The 16,102-nt window shown below is 39.7% G+C and overlaps 1 protein-coding gene across 6 annotated transcripts in view; it reads right to left on the bottom strand.

Moving 5' to 3' along the window:
* Positions 1–12,633, bottom strand: part of GUCY1A1 (guanylate cyclase 1 soluble subunit alpha 1) — a 61,407-nt gene extending 48,774 nt beyond the window's left edge. The window contains exons 1-2 of one of the 6 annotated variants that reach the window (XM_047717827.1): positions 12,353–12,633; positions 11,889–11,962 (exon numbers count right to left, since the gene is read on the bottom strand). The gene's annotated coding sequence lies outside the window, so the exon portion shown is untranslated. Of the gene's footprint in view, positions 1–11,294; positions 11,820–11,888; positions 11,963–12,035; positions 12,304–12,352 lie in introns of those variants that run through there. The other 5 variants (XM_047717828.1, XM_047717826.1, XM_047717825.1 and 2 more) reach the window with 5 other exon arrangements.
* Between the last annotated feature and the right edge of the window lie 3,469 nt (positions 12,634–16,102).

A 16,102-nucleotide genomic window follows, 5' to 3' on the forward strand; every position in this document is an offset into this window, starting at 1 on the left:
AACTATTCTAGCACCTGTATGTTACATTGTTACAGGCTTGGTTGACCTAAAGCAGTAGCTCTCAGAGTATCATCTGCAAATTCTTGTGGATGCCCTGAGGCCCTTTAAAGGATATGCAACATCACAACTCTTTTCATAACAGTACTAAGGTACAGGTGCCCTTTTCATTCTCATTCTCTCAAAGGTAATGAGTGCAGCTTTCCAGAAGCTATACAACATCTAACAATGTCCTCATTTTATCAGCTAACAGAATGTGTGCTTGTGTAGAATACTGTAAGGTAGTAGATTTAGTATAAAAATGTATTTATGTTCCGGGATTAACTCGGTTTGTTCTCAGAACTTCTGCTGTGTTCTTTCTGTGTTTCCCAGAAATCAATGGTTATACTTGCTATTATCTCCAGTAACTTCATCACTGTCCAACAAATCACTATTTTGAAATTTCCGAGTTTTTCTTGCACGTGCATGTAAATACACAAAATAACTACACTTTTCTGTTTTGTTTTTCGGTAATATTAAATTATGTTGTTTTCTAACTTGTAAATTTTCACTTAAACTGCTATGTTAGAATTTAATAATATGTATTTCAATTAAAAGGAAAATTTATTGGTATTTTTCATATATTTATGGGTGGATTCTTGGCTTGAAGACTTTCTCAGCCTCCACACCACACCACAGCTATACCTTCTACATCTGCCATGGTGAATTCGACAGCTTCCCAATACTTAAAAATTTTTCTGGGTGAGATCCATGGTGATATTGATGAATGTGATTTTTGGTTACTATATGATAGAACATAAAGTGTATCAACATGTTAGGTCTGGCAAAGCTCAGTGAACCAGTATTTTCCAATGACCATGATGTTTCAAAATCATGCATTAATAAAGATCCCTTCACAGAATATAGATTTTAATAGTTTCACGTCCCATACTGCAAGCAACCTTTAAGTTATGATCATTTTTCAAATTTTGAAATTTTTGTACCAGAAAAATCTATAATTACCCAAAAATACTACTAAATGACTCCTCCCTTTTCAACTATATATCAGAGGAAGGCTGGAATTTTTTCATATACTTCAACAAAAACAACCAAAATTTGTTAAATTTTAAAAAAATATATTACTTTTGGGGCACCTGGGTTGCTCAGTTGGTTGAGTCCGACTCTTGATTTCTGCTCTGGTCAGGATCTGAGAGTCCTGGGATCAAGCCCTGCATCAGTCTCATGCTGAGGGAGGAGACTACTTAAGATTCTCTCTTTCCCTTTCCCTCTGCCCCTCCTCCTGCTCACATTCTTTCTCTCTCTAAATAAATAAATAAATAAAATCTTTAAAAGATGTATTACTTTTTACGTCAAAGAAGTATATAATGATTGTGGGTTCTTTTACCAAATACATAGTTAGTGCTTATAAATAATATACTTTAGGTTTATATTTCACAAATCATTTGGGTAACACCACTTCTTTCTTCCACAGCATTTACCTTAATGTTACACTAGTTCTGTATTCAGTATCCTTGTCTCTGATACTGGACAAGAAAATATATTTCCTCTTCAAAGTCTATGTACTGCTCTGGACTCCATCACAACATGCTTTCTCTAGGACCTTTCTTTATAATTACTCGACCTAAACTTCCCTTAAAAATCTTCCCTCTTTCTTCTACCTGAATTCTTCAATTTATCCATCCATCCATCCATTTGTTCATATATCCTAGAAATATTTATTTAGCATCTATGACTACTTTCTAAGAGATGAGATTTCAGAAACCCAGAACAAAAAGCAATAAAAATAAACCAGCCCTAGACCTTTAAGGAATGCTTCATGTAGGGAATCGGATGTGGATACACTAAAAGCACACAAATTCAGTTAAAGTGTGATCTCTCATGACATGTGATAGGAAGACAGAAAATCTGCACCCATTTTTTTTCAAAGATTTTATTGATTTATTTGACAGAGAGAGACACAGTGAGAGAGGAAACACAAGCAGGGGGAGTGGGAGAGGGAGAAGCAGGCATCCTGCCGAGCAAGGAGCCTGATGCGGGGCTGGATCCCAGGACCCTGGGATCATGACCTAAGCTGGAAAGCAGATGCTTAACGACGGAGTCACCCAGTGCCCCAGAAAATCTGCATCTAAATATGACACAGTACACTGGTAAAGGTTTCCTCAAAAAAAGACTTAAGCTGCATCTTCTAGAATAAGTATGAAACAACAAGGCATAGAAAACAAGAAAGGTATTCCAAGAAGAAGAAAAAGATGTGCAGAAGACAATGACAGAAACAAACTAAAAAAGCCTGTTGACCAATTCTGTAACACAGAATCCAAGTAAGAGAATAACCAAGACATTGACCAGCAAAGTTAGACAGTAAAGTAAGTAAGGCTGGCAGACTACTTAAAATTATGAACACTGCATGATCTCTATAGCACTTAACATGGTTTTAATACATGGCATGCAGCAAATTCTTGATACTCAAACAATGACCAGTGATTATTTACCAAGGACAGTTAATGTAAAGAAACAGAGCTAAACACCATTTTACCGTGTGTAAAACAGACTGTGACAACCTACAGCTACCAATTTCCACTATGTACTGAAACAGACCCAATATTAAGATAAATATAACTAAACTAATGTTAATCTGCTTTGATGTAGGTGAGGAAAACATCCTAAGCACCCCCAGTTAGGATAGGGAACAAAAGTGTAAAGAAACAACTCTTTTCAGGACCCTAAACTTTTTTTAACCTTCAGCTTCCTGTCTGAACACCATATTGTCCCCAGTGTACCCTACTTGTATCTACCTTTCTCATTTAGGCGCTACATGCTAGGTCTTTCAGTTTTCTTTTTCTCTTGCATTTGAAGGTCTATGGTCCAAGAAACCATATTCTTGCTTGAAGATAGAAGGCAACATAATAAATGTGACTTTTGCTGTTGGGCAAACAAGGTAATGCTCTTCTTCCCAGTAAAACAGTTATACCAGGACCTCCTAAAGATAAAATCCAAAGGACTACATTGATCCAAAGCAGTTGTCCCTAGGAGTCGACCAGTGGAAGAAAAACTTTTGTGGTAGATGGCCTTATGATACCTCTCAAATGCAACCTTCTTACCCTTGGCCAAGCTATCAAATGAGTTGCAGGTGGTAATCCAGTCTAAATCAGGATAAATTCTTATAGCTTCAAAGGGTGGCAGAGAAAGAGGAGATGGGGAAAGCTAACAAATTAGGTTCGGATAATTTGCTATCTATCCAAGGAACAGACTGTCTGAAGAAAGATCGCAGCTCTCCTATATACCACAGCTGATTTTTCAAGGGCATAAGACAACACACACGACAAGAGCTTAAGAGTTACTCTAAGCCAGTCACTGGAGAAAAGAACCAGGAATAGAGGTGCACAGTGCATTAAATTGTTATTTGGGAGTAGAGGTGGACAAAGAAGAATGTTGCTTACAATTAGTGACTATGAATATTTTAAAACACTTAAAAAATGGAATTTTAGCCAAAGAGTCTTCACTGGGAAAAGTCTTTTGTTAATCACATTTACAAGTGAATACTAATCTATTGTAAGAATATCTTGTTTTAAATTTTGACATATCAAGTACTGACAAGGTTAATGTGTTTATCCAAATCTCTTCTATGTTACAGTTCTAATCCCCTAAATCCTCCACCCATTGTGCTATCTTGATTAAATTTTATGCTCACAAATATACGACTCAAAAGTTTATATTATACCACTGGAACACTGAAATTCCTCACCCTGTGTGTTACTAACTTAATAATATAAACCACGTAACATTTAGCAACTTTAATAATAGAGAGTATCTGAAGCTGCAAAATGATTGAAAATTGAGAACAATTAGCAGCTACAATGTTCTTCAAATAAAATTAGACTAGTAAAAGAACAAAACTTCTCTAATAAAACGAATGGCATTAAAGTTACAGGGTCTTCTCAACCTCACACATGGAAACACCTGATGCAAGGTAAGGAGCCAAATAATTTCCTCATTAAATCTAGAAAAGCATATCAAATTTTGAATAGTTTGAATTGATTTACGAAGGTTTAATTAAAAGTCATGTGTGTGCTGCATCCTGTCCCTAAACTCAAAAAAACAAGATAGTTCTTCATTCCCTAATAAAGCCAAAACTCAGCCTGGCATCCTGGTCTTTTGTAATCTAACCTCTCTTTACCTTAAATATTTTTATAAATATGCCCCAACATAGCCTCATCACTCCAAGAAGGCCTGTATCATATGACACATTTTTACTGAGTGCTGAGGATCCATGGGACACTTCTATTAGGTGTTTGTGACTAGAATGAGAACTAGGCAGAAATGGTACCTCCTGCCACGAATAGGAGGGTCCTGGTGAAAACAGGCAATTCAACAAGCAATTACAGGGTAGTATAATAATATGATGGGAAAGCACAGGGCATTGAAGGAAAAACATAACAAAGCACTTAACTCAGGCTGGAAGGTCAAGGAAAGTTTCTGAGAAGTAGAGCCTAGTTTGAGATTACGAGGTTGAGTAGGTATGGGCCTCCCGAAAACCGAGCAAAGGAAAAAGAGATCTAGAAATGGAGGGAGAGGTAGTATTAGTATTTTCCACAAAGGAATACTTCAAAGCTGTGCTTGAGGAAACCTGCTGTTACCCCTTCTCCCTCCAGACCCCGGTTCCTCATGGACATGCACGCACGTGGATGCACACGCGCACACCCCACGCTCAACCCACTCGCCCGCTTGCAGCTCTGTGCCTTTCCTGTTCTCTGCCCAGAGCACCCTTCCCACTCTTCTCTATATTTAAATCCTACAGGTCCTGCAAAGTCCCACATCAGTCCTCTTTCAAAATCTCAACGAAGAGCCAGATCTTCTCTAGAGAGCCTTCAGTATTTCCATCCTGCCAAGTTCTCTCCTTTAAGTTCTTCAGACCTTCCTAAAAAGGCACCACTGATATTAAGCTCATTTGTAAATGTTGCTGTGTGTAATTTTGAGACTACTTCTGGGTTCTGTTATCTCTGCATGCAGACTTCAAATTCCCTCAAGTCAGCGACTGTGTCATAAACTGCGCTGGTATGTAGCCCAGTGACGAACATAATCCATAATAAACCTTATTGCGAGAAGTACCAAAAAGAGACTGAGACTCTGAGAAGGCTGTCATAAAATATAAAATAAACTGAAGCCTCCAAAAATCATAAATTTAAAAAATAAAAAAGTTCTTCCAATTCTTTTAATTTACCTTTCAGATAAAGTGGAGATAATGGCATTTATTTGGTTATAGGAAGAGTTCAAGGACTTGCAGGGGATATGAGGAAATTCAAAAGATGGCACAGAACTGGTCAAGCAGAATTACTCTATTTTTGTTTTGTTTCATCTCCATTCCTCAAGAAAGCAATATTCATACTGGCAAAAGTAAGACCAAAATCAAAATAACAAATTTAAGGCCCAAGGTATAGAATGATATTAAATATTCTAAACGAGTTTAAATCTACTCATGTGAGGGAACCGCATTACAAAGTACTGAAAGCATCTGTGGATGAAATAGGGACTAGTTAAAATCATCTTTAAAAATATTACAATGAAGAGAAGGGTTGGTAGAAAAGGAAGAATCCAGCCATTGTCTCAATTTTCAAAATAGAGAAGGTGATTCCACGAACTCTAGCCTAGAGAGCTTGACATTCCCTATAGGTATGATTCCCAAGATATTTGTAAAACTATGGTATGTGAGTATTCAGAATGTGAGGTGTTGATACCTACAAGCTAATGAAAGGTCACAGGGAGCATATCATTACATAAAAATAATAATTTGATATCTATTCCACAGAAAGTGGAAATGCATTTTTCCAAGGAATTTGACCACATCTGTCACAGTATACTCCTGGGCTACACAAAGAATGTAAATGCCAAAGAAAGAGAATTAGTTGAGGATATAATTGGGGGGACATCCTCATAAAGAGGACTACTAATTCACAGACTAATGTAAAGCAAGAAGAAGGTGTCTAGGATCTAGGATTGTGCCAGATGTCCCTCCAGAGCAGCATTTTGCAGTTATTTGGATGAAGATCTTAACTGCATCCTAATCAAATCTATTAATGCCACCAAATTGGGAAGAATGGCTAATCTTTATCAAGGAATTAGAATCCAAAAATATCTTGACCTTTTGGAACAACAGACTAAAGGTAAAGATCAAATTTAATTGCAGTAAGTATTTTTAAAAATCCCAACTCAAATGGCCAAATGCACAACTGGGGAGAAGTATATCTGCATCAGAGTATGGATAAAAGGATGCATAATTAAACAGTGTAGTGTGGATGCAAAAAAAAAAAAAAAAGTGGGGGAAAGACAGACTAGAGTTAGGATGATTAGTGTACAGTATCCAGAGGATGTAACCAGATATATTCAATGATATCAGTCCACTCATCTATGTTCAGCTCTAGGGACCACACTTTAAGAAAAATAGGAGGGTATCCAAAAGAGAAATTCCCTGATGATGATGAGACTTTCAAGGCATGTCAAATACAGATGAGTTGAAGGAACTGGGTGGGACCCATAGAGACCCAAGAGTTGTCATATATAAAAGCCTTTTGTATTAGTACTCTAAGAGGTAATAATCAGCACATAAATATTACAGAGATAAATAGTATTGTTCAATATAAGAAGAGAGTTCTTTTTTTTTTTTTTAAAAGGAAGAGAGTTCTTATGATCAGATGGGTCAAATAAAGAAATGCCTCCTAAGTTCCAAATGAATCTTGATAAATGGTTTGCCTAAGTTGAACTTAATATTCTCTGTGAATATGGAAATAAGGTCATCCACTAAGAATGAAAAGAGTAAGGCTAAAGTGGGCAGATTGGAAAATCTGGAGAAATCTGGAACAAGTACTATGGAGAATTTGATATGGAATTATCCAAGAGAGGATAAAATAGCTTCCTAGCACTGTTAATCACCTCTTTTTTTTTTAAGATTTTATTTATTTATTATTTGAGAGAGAGAGAGAGAGATTGAGAGACCAAGTGGGAGGAGAGGGAGAGGGAGAAGCAGACTCCCATGAGGCAGGAAGTCCGAGGTGGGACTCGATCCCAGGACACTTAGATTATGACCCGAGTCATAAGCAGACACTTTATTACAGAGCCACTCAGGTGCCCTACTAACCAGCTCTTAAGCTGAAGTTAGAGTAAATCAGATTCTGGTAGCTCTGGTGGCAAGAGATCTGAAGTCTGGAGCAGAGTTGACATTGCCATTCAAGATTAGTGTGGTAAGTAAAGAGGAAAACATGAGAAAATTGGGGGTGCCCAACTAACAGTGATGGGAGAAAAGGGTGTTGGGTAGTAATGAGTGAGTGGAATTAGGGGAGCGGAAGGATAAGATGTTGTTGGTAAGAAATATGAAATGCTTAGCTTTTGGTCCAGCTGGGGCAACCCTGAGGGATGAGAAGGCCCAAGGGGGTGAATACTAGTGGACCCCCACCGGGAGGTAGAGCAGGTTAGGGTCCTCTGAAAGCCAAATCGTACATGTTGAATGAAGCCCTGAACAACCTCCAATTATTTTAGATTCTTAAGGAAAGCAGAATGTTCAGGAGGTCAAAAAGCACTGGTAATGGGGGCAAAGTAACACAAGTTAAAGAGGTAAATTAAAAAAACAAAGGGTAATTGGACGATGGTGAAAGAAACAGCAGTTTACAAGCAGTTCTGAACAGGCTGAAAGCCATATGAGAAAAGAGCACAGCAAAGTCTTTGGATGATCAAGACCAGAATATTCCACAGGACAATATTGCACTCGTCAGTGCAAGACGAGTATTTCTTTAAAAAAAAAATTGTATTCTTGAACAGAATAAAAAAAAAAAAAACCTTAATGCAACAATTACAAAGACAACACAATTAATCTTATTAGACACCTACTGTGTGCCAGGCTATGGACCCAGTGATGAGTATCCTGAAAGAGATGTGAGTTTGGTAGGCAATACAGGCATATTTATAGGTATTTTTAATGTAATGCCCCATAGAGAAAGGAGACATGTAGATAGGTCAGACCTGGAAGAAATTCAGGATTAAGAAGTTTTTTTTTTCTGGTCTGCTCAACTTCCTTTCCCCAGGGTGTTCACTCCCAAAGCCATTGTCTTCTGTTGGCTTCTTGCTAATTCCTACTGTGGTGAGTAGGAGGAGGTGGTATGTGAATTAATTAAATTGAGTTGCCTTTGATTTTCTGAAAGGGAGGGTTCATTTTATAAAACTAGTATTAATTGCCAGAAAGCATTTTGGGTAAGTGATAGGAGTAACTACAAGAAGTAGCAAGGGGTAGGGGCGCCTGGGTGGCTCAGTGGGTTAAGCCGCTGCCTTCGGCTCAGGTCATGATCTCAGGGTCCTGGTATTGAGTCCCACATCGGGCTCTCTGCTCAGCAGGGAGCCTGTTTCCCTTCCTCTCTCTCTGCCTGCCTCTCTGCCTACTTGTGATCTCTGTCTGTCAAATAAATAAATAAAAATCTTTAAAAAAAAAAAAAAAAAAAAAGAAGTGGCAAGGGGTAACCATGCCCCAGAGACCCTCAAATTTTATAAAGCATTCATTCTTTCCTACTGTAGGCTGAGGAGGGAGCTTACCTACAGCTCTTCACTCCTTGCAAATAATTCTATTCGTACTGTATAACCCCCATGACTATAGGAAGATAAAATCTGTTGGCCTGAACCCAGGAGAGAGAAAATAATATGAAATAGGTCAGACACTTCCAAACTGTTTGAGAGAAATAAAATAAGCAAATGTGATTCAGGATAGTCAAAACAGTATTCTAACCCCAAATAAGTCAACGAGTCTATGGACACCCAAATTTGTTCATATAAAGACCTAAAAATTGTCAAAAATTCTTCTTGTATCAGGTCAAGGTAGAGATACTCAAAACTATTGCATAGGGCACCTAATAAATACTTATTGAATAAATCCAGGTGGCCTAGAGACTAAAACCTAAAATTATTGCTATTTTATGAAATAAAATATCTTTTCCTACAAATATGCTGAAAAGTAATTAGTAGTATTTAAGAAAAGTAGCTTGGGTGAATATCTATAATTAAATGGTATAAAAATCAGTGCCATAAAAGTTATGTATTTCAGCAAAAAAAAAAAAAAAAAGAGAAGCTAAGCAACTTGTTGGCAGATCTGACATACAGAAAATATTCTCAATATCTAATTTTCCCCCCAAATTTTTCCCATCAGTAACATACTTTTTGGTTTATTCAAATACTGCTTTAGCTTTCTACTTCTCCTTCCTTGGAGAAATTAATTCTTTTTTTTTTTTTTTTTAATTTTTTTTTTTAATTTTTTTTTTTTCAGCATAACAGTATTCATTATTTTTGCACCGGAGAAATTAATTCTTAAGGCAAATTTGATTTTAACTAGAGATTTTTTGGGTACTGATATTATTTTTTTAAAAATCAATATTCTCCTCCCTACAGTCATTATTAATTGTTATCAAATGTAATCTACAAATGTAAATACAGGATTTAATCTCCCTGATATGGTTTCTGACAAAATTCAAGGTTATCCAATTTTAATTTATAAGAAAACAGACAAACCTGGTATTAACTAAAGATTTAAGTCTTTTTGTTTCAAAAATATCTATGACACAACAGTTGACATTTAGGCACAAGAATATTTTATTGACATATTTACAATAGAAGTAATTTAATTTTAGTTATTACTTCTTTAGTTTTTGGTGCAATATTAAAACAGTTTTTCAAAATAATGCCTTAAAATAAGATTGTTTCATAAACCATAGTTATAAGAACTATAAGGACTAAGGCTTATGAAGTTGCCCACATTTTTCTTTCCTTTGCTGTTACCAGATGTAAGTCAAATACCTTTACATTTTCTTCCACATTCTCTAAATGACAGAAAACTATCTTAGATACTTTATAACATCTAAAACAAGACATCTAAAAACAAGGCCTCTAAGGGATTACTTATATTCACACACTTTGAAACACCACACCAAGTATAAGTATATTTCTGTTTGGTTTCAAATAGAGAAAAATAGAATTTTTTAAAAAATTTTCTGTGTCATACTAGCAAGAGATCTTACAGTACAAGCAGAAACAGAATATACCTATTTGTCTATCACAAATTTCTACTAAATAAAGTTCCTCTACCTAAGTTTCCTGATAAAAACACACAAGGCGGCCTATCTTACATGAAATGTTTAATTATTGTAACATGAGTTATTCAAGATTTTTTCCTACCATTTTATGTCTGCAGGCTTTATGTAGAAAGCCTATTGTTTTGACAAGAAAAAGTAAAGCTTTTATATTTTAACTTTGTGGTTAGTTTTCTGTTGGGTCAAAAATCCCTTTGGATATCTGAGGACTCTGGACTATCGCCCTAAAAATGCAGGGACTCAAATGTTTACATACAATATCAAGGGCTTCATGACTCCTTGACAGAGATCTATAGACTCAGTCGCTTAAGAACTTAACGTACACAGAGTACACAGATAGTCTCACCTAAAGAGTAATGAAGCTTATAGGGCTTTTTGACAAAGTTTGCTTTGGAATTTCAGATTTTCAGATTGTTGTTATATTTTTACTGTTACTGATTTTTTACCACTCTTCATAGTAAAGCACTTGACAGGACCACTCCTGAAGAAAAATACAGCCATTTTAGGAAAAGCAACAGATTACTTCCACACTATGAACCAAGCTATAAAAACCTCTATCATTAAGTGCTTCAACGTTTATGTATGTAACCAGAGGGTTAATGATGCTCCCACCAAGACTAGTTCAAGTATACTTACTTAGGAGACATTTAATGATATCACCATCGGAAGACTGATCCTGGAAAATCACTACTGATACATAATAAATGCGCGCGCGCGCACACACACACACGCACACACACACAATATGGCCTGTTGTATTTAAAACTCAGACGAGTTTTCAGAACCTTGGAAACCCGGTGCCTCTGACCGGTTACCATGAAGGCGTCCAACCTGTATTACTTCGGAAGATGCAAACTGCTCATCGAGTGCAAAAGGAAGAACCACAGGAAATAAGTGAGCAAAAGAAAGACGCATGAAATCCATAGCCTGAAATCACATGACCACGAAGCACTGCAGCCCCTCACACAAATGCCACCGTGAGGCCGCTTAGCTCAGCAGGAACAGGCTGCAGGCACAGCCCCGACGCGCAGAGACAGCCCTTATCCCCAGCTCACCATTTCCCCAAGTGCTGCGGTCTTAATGAGAACAGAAAATTGGTCTGCCAGATTAGACCGCGCGCGCGCACGTACACACACACACACACACACACACACACACACACACACACACACACACACTTACTCTTCGGTTCAGCCCGAGCAGCCCCGCTGGAAGTTTGCTGATTGCTTTCTCTAAGCAATTCCGCGAACGTAGCGGTTTGCTCCCTACAAGGGCGAATGGCTCGCCCACGCAACAGCCGGCGGGGTGAAGTTGCGGTGAAGCCAGGGCGCGGCCTCGAGCCCCGGCCAGCTCTAAGGTCCCGGCCGCCCTTTGCCGCCGCAGCTGACCCTCGCGTGCGCCCAAGGCCCCGGCGCCCGGGCCGTGGGAGAGCAGCTGCCCCAGCGCGCCCAGCGCGTTCTCACGCCCCGGCTCTTCGAGCGCCGGCGCTGGCGCTGCACGGCCCGGCGCCCACCCCCTTCAGTCCTCTTCCCTCGGGCCCCGCAAACCGCCCCCCCGCCCGGGCCCTGAGCAGGGCCCCCCGGGCGCCGTCTCCTTTGCTCCTTCGCTCCTCCCCAGCGTGGGAACCGGGCTCCAGCCCCCAGGGGCCGAGCAGCTGGGAGCGCACGGAAGTCTTCCCAGGGAAGGGAAAGGGGATGAGCCCAGGCCACCGGCCGGGGGAGAAGGACTGCCTCTCTGGGGAACCCCGAGCCGCGTGGGCATGCAGAGACCATTTACTCGCTGGCTTCCCAGACCCAGCGGCTGCGTTTCCGGATCTCGGGCAGCTCCCGGGCGCGCCGGGCAAATCCCCACTGCGAACGCGGAAAGACAGTGGGCGTCAGGGCCAGGAGAGGGTGAGCGGGAGAGGGGATCCTGCAGCCGCACCTGTCAGTCCGGGCGCGAGTGCATCAACCAAACGCGCGACCGCGGTACTCACACTTGGGCTCACTCCTGTCTACCTGCTCAACAGGCTGGGCGGGACGCGACGTGCCTTGCAAACCGGATTCCCCGCTCTGTTCCCAAACACTCAATCAGCTCTGGCCGCGGTCCCTCCCTGTCTCTGTATCTCTCTCCCGCTCCCTGACGACTCCAAACGATCCCTTATAATCCTTTTCCCTACTGCATTCAATCAAGTTCTTGTCAGAATCCTTCCCCTTCCTTGCACCGAAAGACTGAAAAAGAAAGTAGCGACTAAAACCAACCATGGTGAGGTCACTGGGGTCTGGGTCCTGCTGATGTGCTCCCGACGCTCCCTGCCCCCCTCTCCCCACCCTCCAGCCCCCCAAACCCCAGGCAGGTGTCGGTCGCCTGGGGCGGCTCCAGGCTGCTCTTGGCCTTTTGGCCTCGCGTTTAGCGCTGCCAAAGAGTTGGTAAACTGCAAAGAAACCTGCTTTGGAAAATCTGCTCTGTGTTAGAGTCCCACCCACTACGCCCAGGCTAGGGCAGGGGAACTGAGTCCTGGCCTCTCTCAGGCCGCCCAATCGCCAGCCCAGCAGTTACCAGAGAGAAGGGACAGGGACAAAGGAAAGGAAACAAAAAAGGGAGGAAACTCAAGGAAAATTGGACTCACTTAGGAAAAAAAAAAAAATCTGCACTATGCAATCGTCCAGAAAAACTGTCGTTTACAGTAGTTAAAACCTCCAACATTTCTACTGGGAAGTTAATACCAAATGGATGATTTTCTTTTCCTGTTTTACAGGTTTTAAAGCCAATCTACGCCTCCGCAAATGCGATTCTGCGGTTGCAAAGCTTATGCATCTTCCCAGTAAAGTCCTGATTCTGCTTGGTTCAGTGCATTTAATTCTATTGGTGGTGGTGGTGGTGGTGGTGTGTGTGTGTGACAGAGAGAAAGAGAGAGAGAGAGAATTTCAGCACAGAAAAGTAAGTTCTGATATTCATTTTGGGTCAGTTTTCCGACTTAAAAAAATCTCATTATGCTGTTTCATTGTGAATCCATAATTAATGCTTGATTATTATGTGTTCCTTCTTTAAACCCAGGACCACCACTGTGCACTAACTAAATCTGCAGTAGGTGACTATGTCAGCCTTGTGGGATTGTCTCAGGTTATCTCAAGGAGAAATCAAGAACAGGAAGAACTAGAAAACCAGTTAAGTAGAGGCATGCAAACAATAGTTTTAAATAATCAAATATGATAGAAACATAAAGTATTAAGAGGACTAAGGGTCTTTCTTGTGTCTATTTAGAAAGTAGAAAAACTTAATTTTTACAACTGTATTATATTTTACAACTGCATATATATTTTCACAACCGAATTATACCTTATGATGTGTGAGTATTTGGAGAACAACTACATATGCACCCTTCGCCTTTTGTATCTATAATCCCCTGTAGCTCACAAGCTTTGAAGAAGTTCTTCAGAGCAATCTGAAATACTACCCAGGCTGTAGTCCTCAGGGAGACAATGAATACCGCATTGACGAACCTACCTAATGAGCGTGGCTTTCTTTCAGTGGACAACATAATTGAGAGAGGATCTCTTACTATTTTTTAAAAATAAATTCAGTGATATAAAAGCCCAGAGGAAGAAGAGATATCTTCTAATAGGAGAAACACTTCATAATGGAGCAACATTAAAGTTAGTTCTTAAAAATTTGGTCATTATGAAAAGATGAAATAAAGGAGATTTTCCTTTTTTTTTTTTTTTAAGATGTCTTTGAAATTTAGTTCCTGATTAAAATGCTTCAAAGTATAGGGATAGAGGGAACATTCCTGAACTTCATAAAATCTATCTATGAAAAACCCACAGCAAATATCATCCTCAATGGGAAAAAGCTCACAGCCTTCCCGTTGAGATCAGGAACACGACAAGGATGCCCACTCTCACCACTCTTGTTCAGCACAGTATTAGAAGTCCTAGCAACAGCAATCAGACAACAAAGAGAAATAGAAGGTATTGAAATTGGCAGTGAAGAAGTCAAACTCTCTCTCTCTTCACAGATGATATGATACTTTATATGGAAAACCCAAAAGACTCCACCCTCAAACTGCTAGAACTCATACAGCAATTCTGTAATGTGGCAGGATAGAAAATCACTGTACAGAAATCAGTTGCTTTCTTATACACTAACAATGAAAATACAGACAGGGAAATTAGAGAATCGATTCCATTTACTATAGCACCAAGAGCCATAAGATACCTGGGAATAAGCCTAACCAAAGAGGTTAAGGATTTGTACTCGAGGAGCTTTAGAACACTCATGAAAGAAATTGAAGAAGACACAAAAAGATGGAAGACCCTTCCATGCTCATGGATCAGAAAAATAAACATTGTTAAAATGTCTATACCGCCTAGAGCAATCTATACTTTCAATGTCATTCCGATCAAAATTCCACCAGCATTTTTCAAAGAGCTGGAGCAAACAATCCTAAAATTTGTATGGAACTAGAAGAGACTCCGAATTGCTAAGGAAATGTTGAAAAAGAAAAACAAAACTGAGGGTATCACGTTGCATGATTTCAAGCTTTACTATAAGGCTGTGATCACCAGGACGGCATGGTACTGACATAAAAACAGACACATAGACCAGTGGAACAGAGTAGAGAGCCCAGATATGGACCCTCAACTCTGGTCCAATAATCTTTGACAAAGCAGGAAAAAATACACAGTGGAAAAAAGACAGTCTTTTCAGTAAGTGGTGCTGGGAAAATTGGACAACTATATGTAGAAGAATGAAACTTGGCCATTCTCTTTCACCGTACACAAAGATAAACTCAGAATGGATAAAAGACCTCAATGTGAGGCAGGAATCCATCAGAATCATAGAGGAGAACATAGGCAGTAACTTCTTCAATATCAGCCACAGCAACTTCTTTCAAGCTATGTCTCCAAAAGCAAAGGAAACAAAAGTGAAAATGAATTTTTGGGACTTCATCTAAATCAAAAGGTTCTGCAAAGCAAAGGAAACAGTCAACAAAATAAAGAGGCAACCCACGGAATGGGAGAAGATATTCGCAAATGACAGTACAGAAAAAAGGCTGACATCCAGGATCTATAAAGAACTTCTCAAACTCAGCACACACAAAACAGATAATCATGTCAAAAATGGGCAGAAGACATGAACAGACACTTCTCCAATGAAGACGTACAAATGGCTAACAGACACATGAAAAAATGTTCATCATCACTAGCCATCAGGGAGATTCAAATCAAAACCACATTGAGATACCACCTTACACCAGTTAGAATGGACAAAATTAACAAGACAGTAAATAATATGTGTTGGAGAGGCTGTGGAGAAAGGGGAACCCTTTGACATTGGTGGTGGGAATGCAAGTTGGTATAGCCACTTTGGAAAACAGTGTGGAGATTCCTTAAGAAATTAAAAATAGAGCTTCCCATGACCCTGCAATTGCACGATTGGGTATTTACCCCAAAGATACAGATGTAGTGAAAAGAAGGACCATCTGTACCCCAATGTTCATAGCAGCAATGGCCACGGTCACCAAACTGTGGAAAGAACCAAGATGCCCTCAGAGGATGAATGGATAAGGAAGATGTGGTCCATATACACTATGGAGTATTATGCCTCCATCAGAAAGGATGAATACCCAACTTTTGTTTTTTGTTTTTTGTTTTTTTTTTTTTAAGATTTTATTTATTTATTTGACAGAGAGAGAGGTCACAAGTAGGCAGAAAGGCAGGCAGATAGAGAGAGGGGGAAGCAGGCTCCCCACCGAGCAGAGAGACTGATGCAGGCCTTGATCCCAGGACTCTGAGATCATGACCCTAGCCAAAGGCAGAGGCTTAACCCACTGAGCCACCCAGGTGCCTGCCAACTTTTGTATCAACATGGATGGGTCTGGAAGAGATTATGCTAAGTGAAATTATTCAAGCAGAGAGAGTCAATTATCATATGGTTTCACTTATGTGGAGCATAAGAAATAACACAAGGACATGGGGAGATGGAGAGGAGAAGGGAGTTGGGGGAAA

Source organism: Lutra lutra, chromosome 2 (genome assembly GCF_902655055.1).
Source record: "Lutra lutra chromosome 2, mLutLut1.2, whole genome shotgun sequence".
Taxonomy (NCBI): domain Eukaryota; kingdom Metazoa; phylum Chordata; class Mammalia; order Carnivora; family Mustelidae; genus Lutra; species Lutra lutra.